Raw genomic sequence first — 14804 nt, 5'->3', positions numbered from 1 at the left:
CGATCACGAAATGCGTAGGGTGGTGTGGTGATCACGCGAGGACGTCGAGTGTGAACATCTTTGGGAAAACAATTAGGGATTTTATAAGTGGCACGCAATTCCTGACTTTGATTTTCTTATCCGAGGTTACATTTTAGTATTTAGAGCGCACAACAAGACGATTACCGGCTTAGGTGTATGTCCAAAGTGGTGTGGGGCGGATTAATATCCGCACCCTCTTTTCAACTTAACCTAAATCTTGCACATCAGCATATTTAAAGGGATGAAATTTAATGTTTGGAGAGTTTTTCCAACAGTGATATCAGAAATTCCCATAGCACCTGCCTTACTTCTCCGAAGTTCCGATTGAAGTCCATTTCTTATAATAATTAAAAAAAATTAAAATAAATTAACCCACGACAGAATCGAATACCGACCAGGAACGGGTCTGTGAGGTGGAATTTCAAAGCGAGTGCAGAATAGAGCTGGCAAAATATCGATGGCACTATCGATATTTCACTTTTTGATTGAATATCGATTGATACTCTTCCGATGGATACTATCGCAAAAGTTAATTTATTTGCAATATTAAACAAAAATAAGCGCCTATAGAGGGCTCAAATTCATCCGATACAATATGCCAATATTTTCATGCAGTCTTGATGTGACATCGGGTAAATGGCGACCACCATTACGCATATACTGATTAAGTTCAATCCCATGGCAGCCGGTTGTACGCACCGGATTGACCCGATGAAACCCTCATCGGCAAGGGCTGCCGCCTCAGTGTACGTGTTCGTCTTTTTTCTTCATGGGAGAGGCACATCCTGGAGTGCCTTCTCCGCACGCTTCTGGTCCGTGCCGGGATTGAAAAGGACCCCGGACCCTGGTTCTGTTCGGTTTGTCAGTACCGCCTTACGGCTTACTTCACTACGGAAGTATAGTCATACTGGTTATGTCGCAAGGTGCAGTGGGTCACAAGCGTCGTTGTCGTGGCCTTCTACGTCCTCGTTGTCGGACTATGTGTCCTTCCCGACCTCTCCTGTACGGCAATATATGCAACGGCTGCATCCCAGCCCAAATATTGCCAGGCCAGTGCCGGAAAGTGTGTTTTTGCAGCTAAACTACAACGGACTCCATGGCAAGATCGATGAGATTGTGGATTTCATGAGTCGGAAGAGCTCTACAGCTTGCACAGTTGTCACGGATACAATGTGCAACTTAAGGATCGCTCAAGGAATGGACTAACTATTGTCCTTCGTGATACACCATTCCGTGCAATAAAGATCCATCTCGCCTGCGCATGGTGCTAGTGACCTCTACATGGAGTGCATGGGGATAACAGTCAGGTCCGATACTGCTGAGATAGAGCTATACAACGTGTACATACCGCCAGTTGGTAACTGTGTCCCGATTAATGGTCAAGCTTACAACCCCGACATAAGTGGGTTACTATCTGGCCATAATGATTTGGTTTTAGGGGACTTTAAGGCGCATCACACTTAATGGCATTCTCCCCTAGGTAACGACAGAGCAGATTGAAAGCTCCACGTTTTGCACGGTGAATGAGGATGCCCCCACTAGGATTACGAGGAGGTGCAGCAGCTCGCCAGACATCTCCATTGCATCCCCTGATCTCCTGAGTCAGACCACCTCCCCATAATTCTCACCACCGACTGACAACCCGACTTCATAACCTCTGGTCGCCGGACGTTTATCAATCAGAAGAAGGCCGATTGGGTTGGCTTCAGAGAGTATACCAATCACCACTTCAGTGGACTGCCACACCCTCGGATGTGCTAGTGGCCGAGAGTAAATTCCGAGACATCACTTACGCAGCAGCCGCTCGCTTTATACGAGCCGGTCGAATACCCCAAATGCGGCCCAATTTCCCGGCGCAGGCAGTGTACTCGCAGACGAGCGTGATGGGATTCGTGGTATGGACCCCACTAACCCCAGAATCAGCCAGCTGAATCTGGAAATAAACAGGGTAATCAACGAACATAAGCGGAATTCATGGCTGGAACAATTGGAGCAATGTAACTTAGGCACCGGTGTAGGCAAATTGTGGGTCACTGTTAAGTCACCCTCGAACCCCGGTAGACAAGATGACAGGACCTCAGTCACTGTTGGCGAAATAACCGTGACTGAATCGAAGAGATGCGCCAGGTCGTTCAATCGTCCATTTAGTGTGCATCCCGAGAGAGATAGGGCCCCGACGGAATCTCTAAATTGATGTTGAAGAGTCTGGATTCACCTGGAGTTGAGTACCTATCTACTGTCCTCAACCTGTTTTTGAACACTCTTATAGTTCCCTAGTCGGAAGAGCTCTGCAGTTCTGGGCAGAGTGATCCCGCTACTGAAGCCTGGAAAGTACCCGAGTTTGAGGGAGTCGTACAGACCGATCTTCCTTCTCTCACCAGTGGCAAAGATGCTTGAGGCATTGCTCCTCCCGAGCGTCCATCAACATGGATTTCGAAGACTGCATAGTACAACAACAGCTTTGCATGCCATCACCGCTCACATTTGGCGAGACTTCAATCAGCCCAGGCCATGTGATAGGACGGTCCTCGTGGCACGGGACCTATCGAAGGCATTCGACACGGTCAGCCGTGCCAAAGTTTTTTGATGACATCGCCAACACGTCCCTCCAGCCAGGCTTGAAACGCTGGGTCGCGAATTATCTGTGTGGTCGCCAGTCATTTGTGGAATTTAGGGATAGGAAGTCGAAGCAGCGTAGAGTGAAACAGGGAGCTCCCCAAGGCGGGGTGATATCTCCGGCACTGTTTAGCCTCTACCTATCCTCCATTCCACCCTATCCAGACGGCATAGAGATCGTGTCATATGCGGACGATTGTAGGATCATGGCATCAGGCCCCCCACCCTTTGATGACATCTGCGATAGGTTGAACGTCTACCTCAACGAACTTGCCTCATATTTCGCTGCAAGAAATCTGAAGATATTCGCCACCAAATCTTCAGCCACATTGTTCACTACAAATACGCGTGAGGTGAATACTGAGCTGACAGTGATGGTCGATGGAAAAATGATTCCGACCATCAAGTGTCCCAAAATACTTGGAATCAAATTTGACAGCTCTTACACATTCTCCACATGCCATAGTAATCTGCGATAAAGGCAAAAGTAGAAACAAGGTCCTCAAGTCACTTGCTGGCAGCACTTGGGGTGCAGACAAAGAAACCTTGTTGACCACGCACAAAGCAATTGACATGTCTGTGGTAAGTTATGAAGCGCCAGTGTGGTCTCGTCGACTCTGTGACATGCAGTGGAATAATATTCAGATCTGTCAGAATTACGCCCTCCGAACTGCGACGGACTCTCTCCTCTGTTCTCAATGGGACCACCTCCATCAGGAGACAAATATCCTACCAGTGCGAAGATATAACTATATGCTGTCTAAGCAATACCTTTTGGGCTGTTATCGCAGAGACCATCCAAATCATCATCTTGTGGATAGATATCCACCGCCCAGAAGGTAAATGTAGTCCTTGGAGAACGACCGCCTCCCATTGCACCTGAAGAAATTGACCTCCCCCGGCGAACCAGAGTAGTTCTGGCTCAATTACGTTCCGGCAGATGCAGCCGTCTCAACTCCTATAGTGCAATGATTGACGCCGACGTGCAAGACATATGTCTCGATTGTAACCAGGGACCGCACGATACACGTCACCTGTTTAACTGCTCGGCCAGACCCACTCGACTCAGTAACGCATGTTTGGCTTGTTGACACAGCCGGAAATGTGAAAGTGAGCCTCGCCACTAGAAAAAACTACAGAGTTTTCAATCAGGTTGTCAATCACTACATCGCATGCATTTTGACGGACAACAAAATCGCGTTCAATTAATTCTTGCATATTTTTGAATGTGTATTACAAACGGCCCAAAGCATACAATAAGATTATCAGAGTGCCTCCTGGAAGCTTTTCTGCGAACAGATCGATAGCGTTAATGACTCCGTCAAGATGAAAAAGTTTCCCTGAAAACCCCATAGCCAAACTGAAACGTTAGTAGACGTTTGGTAAAAACGCCTTATCACATGATACAACAGGTTCAGAGAACACGTTGTCTTGTCATAGGCGGATCGATGAGAACAACGCCCATTAGGTCACTGGAGACTATTTTAGATATCCGACCCATAGACATGCAGATAACATGTGAGTCAGCCACTGCGGCTATGAGACTTAAGGCGACGGAGCGAGGATAGGAGGAGATCATATCATCGCGGCGTAATCGATGCAACGGTAGTAAAACTGAAAGGAAAGGAAGAAGTGTCCGATCGGATACCTGAGACTACATTTGTGGCCGAGTGAGAGGCACAGTGTTAAATTGACGGAACTCTGATATGCTACACAGATGGATCAAATCTAGAGGACAGAGTGGGCTTGGAGGTCTAATTTGAAAATCCAGGGACTGAGATCTGTTTTCGACTGCCTGGCCTTAGTACGGTCCTGCAGCCGGAGATCCGGGCGATCACGAAATGCGTAGGGTGGTGTGGTGATCACGCGAGGACGTCGAGTGTGAACATCTTTGGGAAAACAATTAGGGATTTTATAAGTGGCACGCAATTCCTGACTTTGATTTTCTTATCCGAGGTTACATTTTAGTATTTAGAGCGCACAACAAGACGATTACCGGCTTAGGTGTATGTCCAAAGTGGTGTGGGGCGGATTAATATCCGCACCCTCTTTTCAACTTAACCTAAATCTTGCACATCAGCATATTTAAAGGGATGAAATTTAATGTTTGGAGAGTTTTTCCAACAGTGATATCAGAAATTCCCATAGCACCTGCCTTACTTCTCCGAAGTTCCGATTGAAGTCCATTTCTTATAATAATTAAAAAAAATTAACCCACGACAGAATCGAATACCGACCAGGAACGGGTCTGTGAGGTGGAATTTCAAAGCGAGTGCAGAATAGAGCTGGCAAAATATCGATGGCACTATCGATATTTCACTTTTTGATTGAATATCGATTGATACTCTTCCGATGGATACTATCGCAAAAGTTAATTTATTTGCAATATTAAACAAAAATAAGCGCCTATAGAGGGCTCAAATTCATCCGATTAGGCTAACATGTTGTACAATGATTTCTCTCATGACTTCCAACTTACATTATTAATCTTAGTTTTAATTGATCTGTGTATTGATATTGCTTCTATATTAATCGATCTCCTAATTTTTATGCCCTCCGCCATTAGGCGGCTGCATACTAATTTCGTCATTCCGTTTGCAACAATTCGAAATATGCATCTAAGACCCCCTTAATTGTATATATTCTTGATCGTCATGACACTTTAAGTCGATCTCGCCATGTCCGTCCGTCTGCCGAAAGCACGCGAACTATCGAAGGAGTTAAGCTAGCATGTCATTTTACACAAATACTTCTTATTAGTATAGGTTGGTTGGAACAGGAATTGGGCCAAATCGGACATGGGCCATATAAACCCACATTGAGTCTTGACTTCATGAGCCTCTAGATGGCGCAAATTTTAAACGATTTGGGTGAAATTTTACACGTGGTGTTTTGGTATCATTTGGTTTAAAACTCTAGGTATGATTTAAATCGGTTTATAACCCGATATAGCTGCCATATAAACCGATTTCCCGATTAGACTTTTTGAGCTTCTAGTGAGAATGACTTCCAACATCGAATGACTTCCAACAGCTGTGCCAAGTATGGTCTAATCAGTTCATAACCTGATATAGCCGCCATATAAACCGATCTCCTGCTTAGACTTCTTGAGCTCCTAGAGAGCGTAATTCTTATCAATTTGGCTGAAACTCTGCACGTCTTTTGGTATGACTACCAACAACAGTGCCAAATATGGTCCAAATCGGTTCATAACCTGATATAGCTACCATATATATATCTTGACATTGAAGGTAATTCTTATCGATTTGACTGAAACTCTGCACGTGTTTTGGTATGACTTCCAACAACAGTGCCAAGTATGGTTGAAATCGGTTCATAACTTGATATAGATACCATACATATATATTTCTTGACATTGAAGGTGCTTTCAATAATGTAAAACCGATGTCAATCATGAAGGAGTTGGAGTTTCTATTAATTACTTACTAAAAGATGCATTACTGCAGGCTTGTGATCTGTGGATCTAAAAAGATGAGTCAGCAGAGGAACACCTCAAGGAGGTGTACTATCTCCTCTACTTTGGAATAAAGCCATTAACAATATATTTTTGTCTCTGGAAGAAAAAGGCGTAAAAGTGGTTGCTTATGACGTGGCAATTGCGGTTGGTGGAAAGTTTCCCGTGCAACAGCAAAGTGGGCTACCGAAAGTGGTCTGGGTATAAATCCGTGCAAGACAGAAGTATTGGGTTGCCCAAAAAGTAATTGCGGATTTTTTAAAAGAAAGTAAATGCATTTTTAATAAAACTTAGAATGAACTTTAATCAAATATACTTTTTTACACTTTTTTTCTAAAGCAAGCTAAAAGTAACAGCTGATAACTGACAGAAGAAATAATGCAATTACAGAGTCACAAGCTGTGAAAAAATTTGTCAACGCCGACTATATGAAAAATCCGACATTACTTTTTGGGCAACCCAATAGTTCTTTTCAGCAAGAGATACAAGTTGCCTACAGTGGAACTTGTCTCCTTGGGTGGAGAGAATGTTCCATTTACAGAAAGCGTAAAACACTTTGCTGTTTAGCTGGACAAGATATTGAACTTTAAAACATTTTGGAAAGGGGAAGAAAGGCCACTCTTGTCCTATACACTTGCAAGAGAGCCATTAGCAAAAGTTGGTGATTTAGACCGCGTGTCATGCATTGGCTAAATACTGCAATTGTCAGACCTATAATGCTATGTGGTGTTGTGGTCTGGTGGACGACGCTTCAAAAATTCACCTACTGCTCAATACTTAACCGCATCCAAAGGATGGCTTGTTTGTGCATCACAGCCTCACTGAGGACGACATCATCTGATGCACTGAATTTTATGCTACATCTTATGCTTTTGGACATTGTGGCTACCGAAATTATAGCGATCACTGCCGTAAGGTGAAGGGAGCTTTCTCATTGGTCATGTGGCGGCTACGGACACTGTGTTATCCTCAATACAATATCCGATGTTCCAGAATTGTTGACTACATCCTACCTAATCCGCTTTTTGACAGAAATTTTTTGTAACCCTTTTCCTGATAAAACCAATTGGAACTACGATGTCCCTAGTAATTTATATAGACTTCTATACGGATGGTTCCAAACTAAACGACCAGGTGGGCTTTAGAGTGTACCTAAAGATCTAGAGCTGGACATATCGAAAAGGTTACCCGACCACTGCAGTGTATATCAAGCAGAGATCCTTGCAATTAAGAAAGTGGTGGAATGGCTAAGGTATAATGTCATTACGGCGATTGGCATCAATATCTTCTGCCTGGCTGTCTAGGCAGCCATTAAATCCCTGGAGAACCTATTTCTGAATACAAAAACCGCCATCGACTGCCGCAGATCTCTCAACGAGATGGATGAACAGTTCAAAATTCACCTGTTCTGGGTACCGGGCTACAGAGATATCTCAGGGAATTTTAAAGCAGAGGAGCTGCGAGACTAGGAACTACCCTACACATTCCAGGGATACTGGAATCTGTGGGTATGCCTCTAGCGACATGTAAGCTATGTTTTCAGGACCAGTGGCGAAGGGCAACGTCTAGAACAGACGTCTCAGTAATTGTTTCCGTCATGACAGGTCACTGCGTAATCGGAAAACATGCTGACAGACTGAAGGTTGCCAGCAAGACTTTGCAGAAGTTGTGAGGACATCGAAGAAAAAGAGACTATAGAACACCTTCTGTGTGTGTGTCTTGCACTAGCAGTTAGAAGGAGTTCCACTTTAGGTTCTCATTTCTTTGAGAATCTGTCTGATTTAGCGGATGTGAACATTTGCAAACTATTGGGCTTTTTAAAGCGATCTGCATGGTTCAACGGTAGGAGAGACTGCCACTTAAACTTAGTGCCAGAGACTGCCACTTAAACCTAACCTAACCTACCATGTGAACCGATCTCCCAATTTGACACTCTGAGCCATTGGAGGGCGCAATTTTTACTCGATTTCCCTGAAATTTTGGATGTGGTATTTTTCTATGGCTTCTAACAGCCATGAAAAATACGGTCCATGTCGGTCAATAGCTTAATGTTGCTCATATATATATATTGAATAATTCATTTAAAGAACTTGACAAATGCTATCCATGGTGGAGGGTATAAAAGCTTCGGACCGGCCGAACTTAGCACGCGTTTATTTGTTAGAAGGGCCACACTTGCCCTATACACTTGCAAGAGAGCCATTGGCAAAAGATTGTGATTTAGACCGCGAATCATGCATTACGTATACTTCAGTTGTCAGGCCCATATGCTATATGGTGCTGTGGTCTGTTGGACGGTGTTTCAATAGTACACCAATTGCTCAATACTCAACCGGATCCAAAGCATGGCTTGCTTGTGCATCACAGCCGCACTGAGGACGACATCATCTGATGCACTGAATTTAATGCTACATCTTATGCCACTGGACATTGTGGCTACCGAAATTATAGCGACCACTGCCGTAAGGTGAAGGAAGCTTTCTCATTGGTCATGTGGCGGCTACGGACACTGTGCTATCCTCGATGCAATATCCGATGTTCCAGCAGAGTGGATAACATCCTACCTGATCCGCTTTTTGACAGAAACTACCATAGCACTTTTCCTGATAGAACCAATTGGAACTACGATATCCCTGGTAATTTATATAGACTTCTATACGGATGGTTCCAAACTAGACGACCAGGTGGGTTTTGGGGTGTACACTAAAGATCTTGATCTAGTCATATCGAAAGATTACCCGACCACTGCAGTGTGTTTCAGGTGGAATGGCTAAGATATTATGTGGCCTAGTCTAGACTTGAAGAAGTCTACTGCTTTGCTGTCACTGGCTAGAACAGTCGTCTCAGTCATTGTGTCCGTCGTGACAGGTCACTGTTTAATCGGAAAATATACCGTCAGACTGAAGGTTGCCAGCAACGACTTTTGCAGAAGCTGTGAGGACATCGAAGAAGAAGAGACTATAGAACACATTCTGTGTGTGTAACCCGCTCTAGCAGTCAGAAGGGTTTCCACTTTAGATTCTCATTTTTTTGAGAACCTGTCTGAGTTAGCGGATGTGAACATTCGCAAATTGTTGGGCTTTTTAAAGCGATCTGGATGGTTCAACGATAGGAGCTAGAAGTCATCTTCCTTCTTCGGTTCCTGTGGTATCACAATCGACGAAAATGTCTATGTGAGTCTGCTTCTTAAACCTAACCTAATCTAACTACGCTATTGTCGTGGTTCATACAAACCGGTCCATATATTTTCCGAAAAATCTTTCTCTCTTTGAAAGTTGAAACCATCCATTTCGTATTATCTCCATTTACTGCCAGACCCATTTTCACTGACTCTCTTTCGATTCTTTCAAAGGCTGCAGTTCCTACTTTCGGTGACCGACCTATGATGTGTTCTTTTGTGAGTAGTGCCACATCTATTCACATTTGCATATCGTATAATCTTCTCTAGCTGTCTCCTTGCCTGATATCTCGTTTGGTATTAAATGGTTCGTAGCGATTCTTTCCTATTCTTACTACGGAACTTGTATCAGCAAGTGTCATTCTGCAGAGTCTTATTAATTTTGCAGGGATACCAAACTCAGACATGGCTTGAAATACCTATGAATTTATAGGGCTATCGAAGGCGGCTTTGTAGTCAACAAAGAGATGGTAGGTGTTGATATATCCTTCTAGGGTCTTTTCCTGGATTTGGCGCGGTGTGAATATCTATTATAGGGTGGATTTACCAGGTCTAAAGTCGCATTGATAGGCCCAATTATCTCGATGACTTTAGATTTTAATCTTTCACACAGTACTCTCGAGAGTATCTTGTATTGCGATGGGGAGGAGACTTATTCCTCAGTAGTTGGTACATTCCGTCTTGTCTCCCTTCTTGTGTACGGGATATAGTATACTGAGGTTCCAGTCATCGGGTATATGTTCTTCTAGTCAGATCGCGCAGGTCTTAAATAATCATCGGGTAACCTATTTCCTCCAGCTGCCTTGTTGTTCTTCAATCAGGTCACAGCTATTTCGACCTAATTTTGACTAGGAAGTAAATATTCGATATCATCATAAGGGATTGGTTCTGCGGTATCCTCTTCGCCGCCATCGTTGAACACTTCCAGCTGGGTAAAATGCTCTTTCCATATACTCAGCACCCTATCTGTATGAGGTACCAGATTTCCTTCTTTGTCTCTGCAGGAGTATGTGCCTGCAACAAAGCCATCTGTTTGATGTTTACTTCTTTGGTGGAATTTCTGGTCTTCATTCTGACTCCTGTAAATCTTACACTTATGTCTTTCCATTTTCTTTTTCTTCTGCCTTTTCTTCGAGTTGCGGCATACAGCGCAACCCTGCAATCAGTAGCACTTCAACACTCTTGGACGTACCATGGGCTTCTTGGGGAATTTTTCATGAAGTGGGCAATGCTTTGCCACTGCGCCATTATATCATCGGGACGAGGTGTCCTTTCATCAAGCAGTTGGGTCAGTCGAGTGAAGTATGCCGTTGCCATCTGTTGTGTTTGCAGCTTATCAATATCCGATTTCCCTGCAGTGTCAGATAGTACTTTCCTCGCCATGCTCAAACGAGTGCGAACTTTTGCTACAACAGGGCAATAATCCGAATCTATAATCCCTCTACGGATCGATCGTACATCTAACACGCTGGATGAATGTCTTCCATCTATCCCAACGTAATCAATTTGGTTCTAATGTTTTGATCGGTTGACAGCCATGTAGCTTTGTGAATATTTTTATGTTGAAATCTGGTGGTGCTAACTACCATGTTTTTTGCCGCGGCGAAATCTACTAGTCTCAACTCATTATCGAAAGTTATCTCGTGGAGGCTAAACTTTCCGACTGTTGGACCAAAGATGTCTTTCTTCCCTATCTTCGCTTTAAAATCCTACATAACGATTCTCTCTCTAGGTGGTCGTTGAAAACATCCTGGTGTAGAAAAATTTAGCTTTTATGCGGATTTTGGCTAGCCTCTCATCCACCGGAGTAAGGCTTGAGACAAGGTGTTTCAGTCTTCGTGTTACCACAAATCCACAGCCAAACTCATGTCTTATGTTATGGCAGCTATAGTATAGTTCGTCACTGTTTGGCGCTGTTGTGACGAAATTCCTGGTCAATCGCACTTCCTGTAAGGCAGTCAAACTGCCTTGTACTTCTCTAATACATCCGCCAACTCGTAGACTGCATCTTTTCTATAGATTGTGCTGACATTCCAAGTGCAGATCCGCAAATCATGGTCCTTTTTCGTTTGCGTGGGTCGTCAACGTTAGGGGGTCCGCTTTTATACCCTCCACCTTAGGATGGGGGTATACTAATTTCGTCATTATGTTTGTAACACCTCGAAATATGCGCCTGAGACCCCAGAAAGTATATATATTCTTAATCGTCATATCATTTTAAGTCGATCTAGCCATGTTCGTCCGTCCGTCTGTCCGTCCGTTTGTCTGTCGAAAGCACTCTAACTTTCGAAGGAGTAAAGCGAGCCACTTGAAATTTTGCACAAATACTTTTTATTAGTGTAGGTCGGTTGGGCGTGTAAATGGGCCAAATCGGTCCATGTTTTGATATAGCTGCCATATAAACCGATCTTGGGTCTTGACTTCTTGAGTCTCTAGAGGGCGCAATTCTCCTCCGATTTTACTGAAATTTTGCATGAGCTATTTTGTTATGACTTCCAATAACTGTGCTAATTATGGCGCATATAACCTGATATAGCTGCCATATATGCCGATCTGGGATCTTGACTTCTACAGCCTCTAGAGGGCGTAATTCTCATCTGATTTGAAAGAAATTTTGTATTTAATACGTATCTTATATGATCTGAATCGATCAGTAGCTTGATACAGCTCCCATATCAATGGATCTCCCGATTTTGCTTCTTGAGCCCCTACAAGGCGCAATTCTTAACCGAATGAACTGAAATATTACACAATGACTTCTACAATGTTCAGCATTCATTTATGGTCCGAATCGGACTATAACTTGATATAGCTCCAATAACATAACAGTTCTTATTCAATTTTCTTTGTTTGCCTAAAAAGAGATACCGCACACAGAACTCGACAAATGCGATCCATGGTGGAGGGTATATAAGATTCGGCCCGGCCGAACTTAGCATGCTCTTACTTGTTACTATTTTTTTGTTTCCCTAAGTGATACTTATAGTTTTTCGGGGGAGTGTTACTGGTCCAGCACCCTAGCCGCATAGGTTTTGTGAGATTGCACATATATCCCTCGAGGAGCCGCTTGCTGCAAGATCCGACGCTAGCTTCATCCGCCCCTAACCTAAGAACAGACGCTGATGTTGGCCATTGGTTATTTAAGGGCGGCAATAAATCGCCTTAATATCTCGAGTATCACTGACACTCAGTATTTAATTAAGAGCCAGTGCCACTTGACCCTTAACTGAGACTCACCTCTCGAAATCGCTAACTGCACGTGGCCGCATTTGCAGCTACTCTGCATAAAAACGAAGCTTTCCACTATTCGCAAACTGTGGACGCTTTCCGTTAGCTTTCAGCTAAGCTTCCGGCGATAACGATGGACACCACTCACGTCGGAGCTCAAAGTTCCAGCCTGTGTGGTGCTCAATCCCGTGTCAGTAACGTATACCAATATATATTCATTTATAGGTAGGAGCAGTTGCTCAAAAACAAAATATTGAGTGCACTATCTGTCAAAATCAGTTATTAGAGCAGTTCTGATTTTAAGTATGTTACTAGTTCGCTCCATTTTTCATTCGTTGTGTGTTTTATGCTTTTCAATATAACTCAATGTTTGAAGATTATTTCATGCAAATGTCAATCCGCTTAGTCCAATTTAAGCATACTCCTTCGAACATTTCGGCCTTATCTGTATAGACATGGGATTTAACATAGCCCCATAAAAAATAGTCTAAAGGCGTTAAATCGCACGATCTAGGCGGCCAATTGACCGGTCCCGAACGTGAAATATAATGTTCGCCGAACTCGCCTCTCAATAAGTCCTTTGTTACGCACTCTGTGTGGCATGTGGCACCCTCTTATTGAAACCACATCTCATGCATGTCAAGTTCTTGCATTTTAAGCAAAAAAAGTTGGATATCATCTCATGTAAGCGCTCACCATTCACAGTTACGTTACGATTCGCATCATCTTTGAAGAAGTACGGTCCAATGATGCCACCAGCCCAAAAACGACCCATACTGTGACTTTTCTGGATGCATTGTTAGCTCTTGCAATGTTTCTAGCTGATCTTCACTCCAAAACCGACAATTCCGCTTATTTACGTACCCATCGAGCCAAAAATGAGCTTCGTCCATTAAACGGAATAAGCGCGCGATGAACTTTCTTAACAGAGCACGCATTTTGATAGTGAAAGCAATGATTTGCAAGCGATGTTCGTTTGCAAATGGTTAAATTGTAGACCAAACTGAAGATGTTTGACAGTGAAATTGAACAAGAAACGTGCGTGAGCTCTTTAAACCAGTGTTGCCAAAAAATAATAGCTAAAAAATCACCCTTTATTATAATGCGGACACACAACCGAATGTTATTAAATCCCGTTGACAGATAGTGCACTTGGCGAGGAAAAACTGTACTCAGTTAATTGCCGTACACTTCTTGGGTTACTATGTCTTGACGCTTACCCCCAAAATTTTGTAACTATTTTAGAAAAGCTAGTTTAATGCTGATTTTGTTTGTTTTCCATTCCACGCCAGTAAGTTGTTTCAAGTCTAGATGCTCCAACGCACTATAGGATAGAATCGAAAAAAAAACAATAAAAATTCGGCCGTTTGATAACGAGAAGAGATATCTCTTCCAAATTTTGAATGGTTAGAGATGAGATGTTAATGAGATCATGTGCAATGGTTCTGGCAACTCTTGGCCCAAAGGGTTGGTCGGGCTGTCAATTCTTCATTTGTGGTCGGATTTCCATAGATAGTGCTCCAAAATCTTTCCAAAAAGTCCACCAGAGGTCTACAATATCTCTTTTGCCCTCGAGAATTTTCACTTTTAATGATGTTTTTCGCAATTTTGGCCGATACCTGCTTCTTTATTTGCGATTTTCGATGGCATTTAAGGTTTGATTTTCTTTTTGATGATTTGGATTGGTGGAAAAATATGCAACGACTTTGCTCCAAAGAGGGTCCAAATTCGATTATCCAGATAAGACATGCAGTATGGAAGTCAAAAAATGTCAAAAAAGTTCTCAATGAAGTGAGACCGCCCGTGCGGGAAACACACACAAAGCTGGCACAAACAAGCCATCTTTTAATCCGGCTGAGTATTAAATAGTAGATGGACTTTTGAAGCGCCGTCCACTAGATTACAACTGACAACTGTAAGTAACCTAAAAAAGTAAACCAAAAGAAAGAGAAAATTTAAGTTAGGAATTCCTTGCTACTTACAAACTCCTTAATTGTTTTCCATGTCACGCCCCTAAGTTGGTTCAAATCTGGTATTGTGTCCCCACCTAAGGCCGGTATCTGTCAGAGGCAAAAGGCGTCAATGACATAGGAAATGCTCCAACCACATGCCCTACACATGCTATCACTTGCCGCAACGATTTTACATAAGTGAGCTCGTAATCCTATGTGTCCCGTTATGATATCAAGAGCTATACTGACCTCCTTCTTACATCCTTTCAGTGATAGCCTTGTCTTCTCATGATCTGGATCTCTGCATAAGATTTCCGCAGACCTACTTACCGTT

The 14804-nt window shown here is 43.2% G+C and overlaps 1 protein-coding gene across 1 annotated transcript in view; it reads left to right on the top strand.

Annotated features, from left to right (window-relative positions):
* Positions 1–14804, top strand: part of LOC106087128 (uncharacterized) — a 632434-nt gene that overhangs the window by 369427 nt on the left and 248203 nt on the right. The window lies entirely within an intron of this gene.

This window comes from Stomoxys calcitrans, chromosome 3 (genome assembly GCF_963082655.1).
Source record: "Stomoxys calcitrans chromosome 3, idStoCalc2.1, whole genome shotgun sequence".
Taxonomy (NCBI): domain Eukaryota; kingdom Metazoa; phylum Arthropoda; class Insecta; order Diptera; family Muscidae; genus Stomoxys; species Stomoxys calcitrans.
Note: the sequence above shows the minus strand (reverse complement) of the source record. Positions and strands in the feature narration are given on the sequence as shown.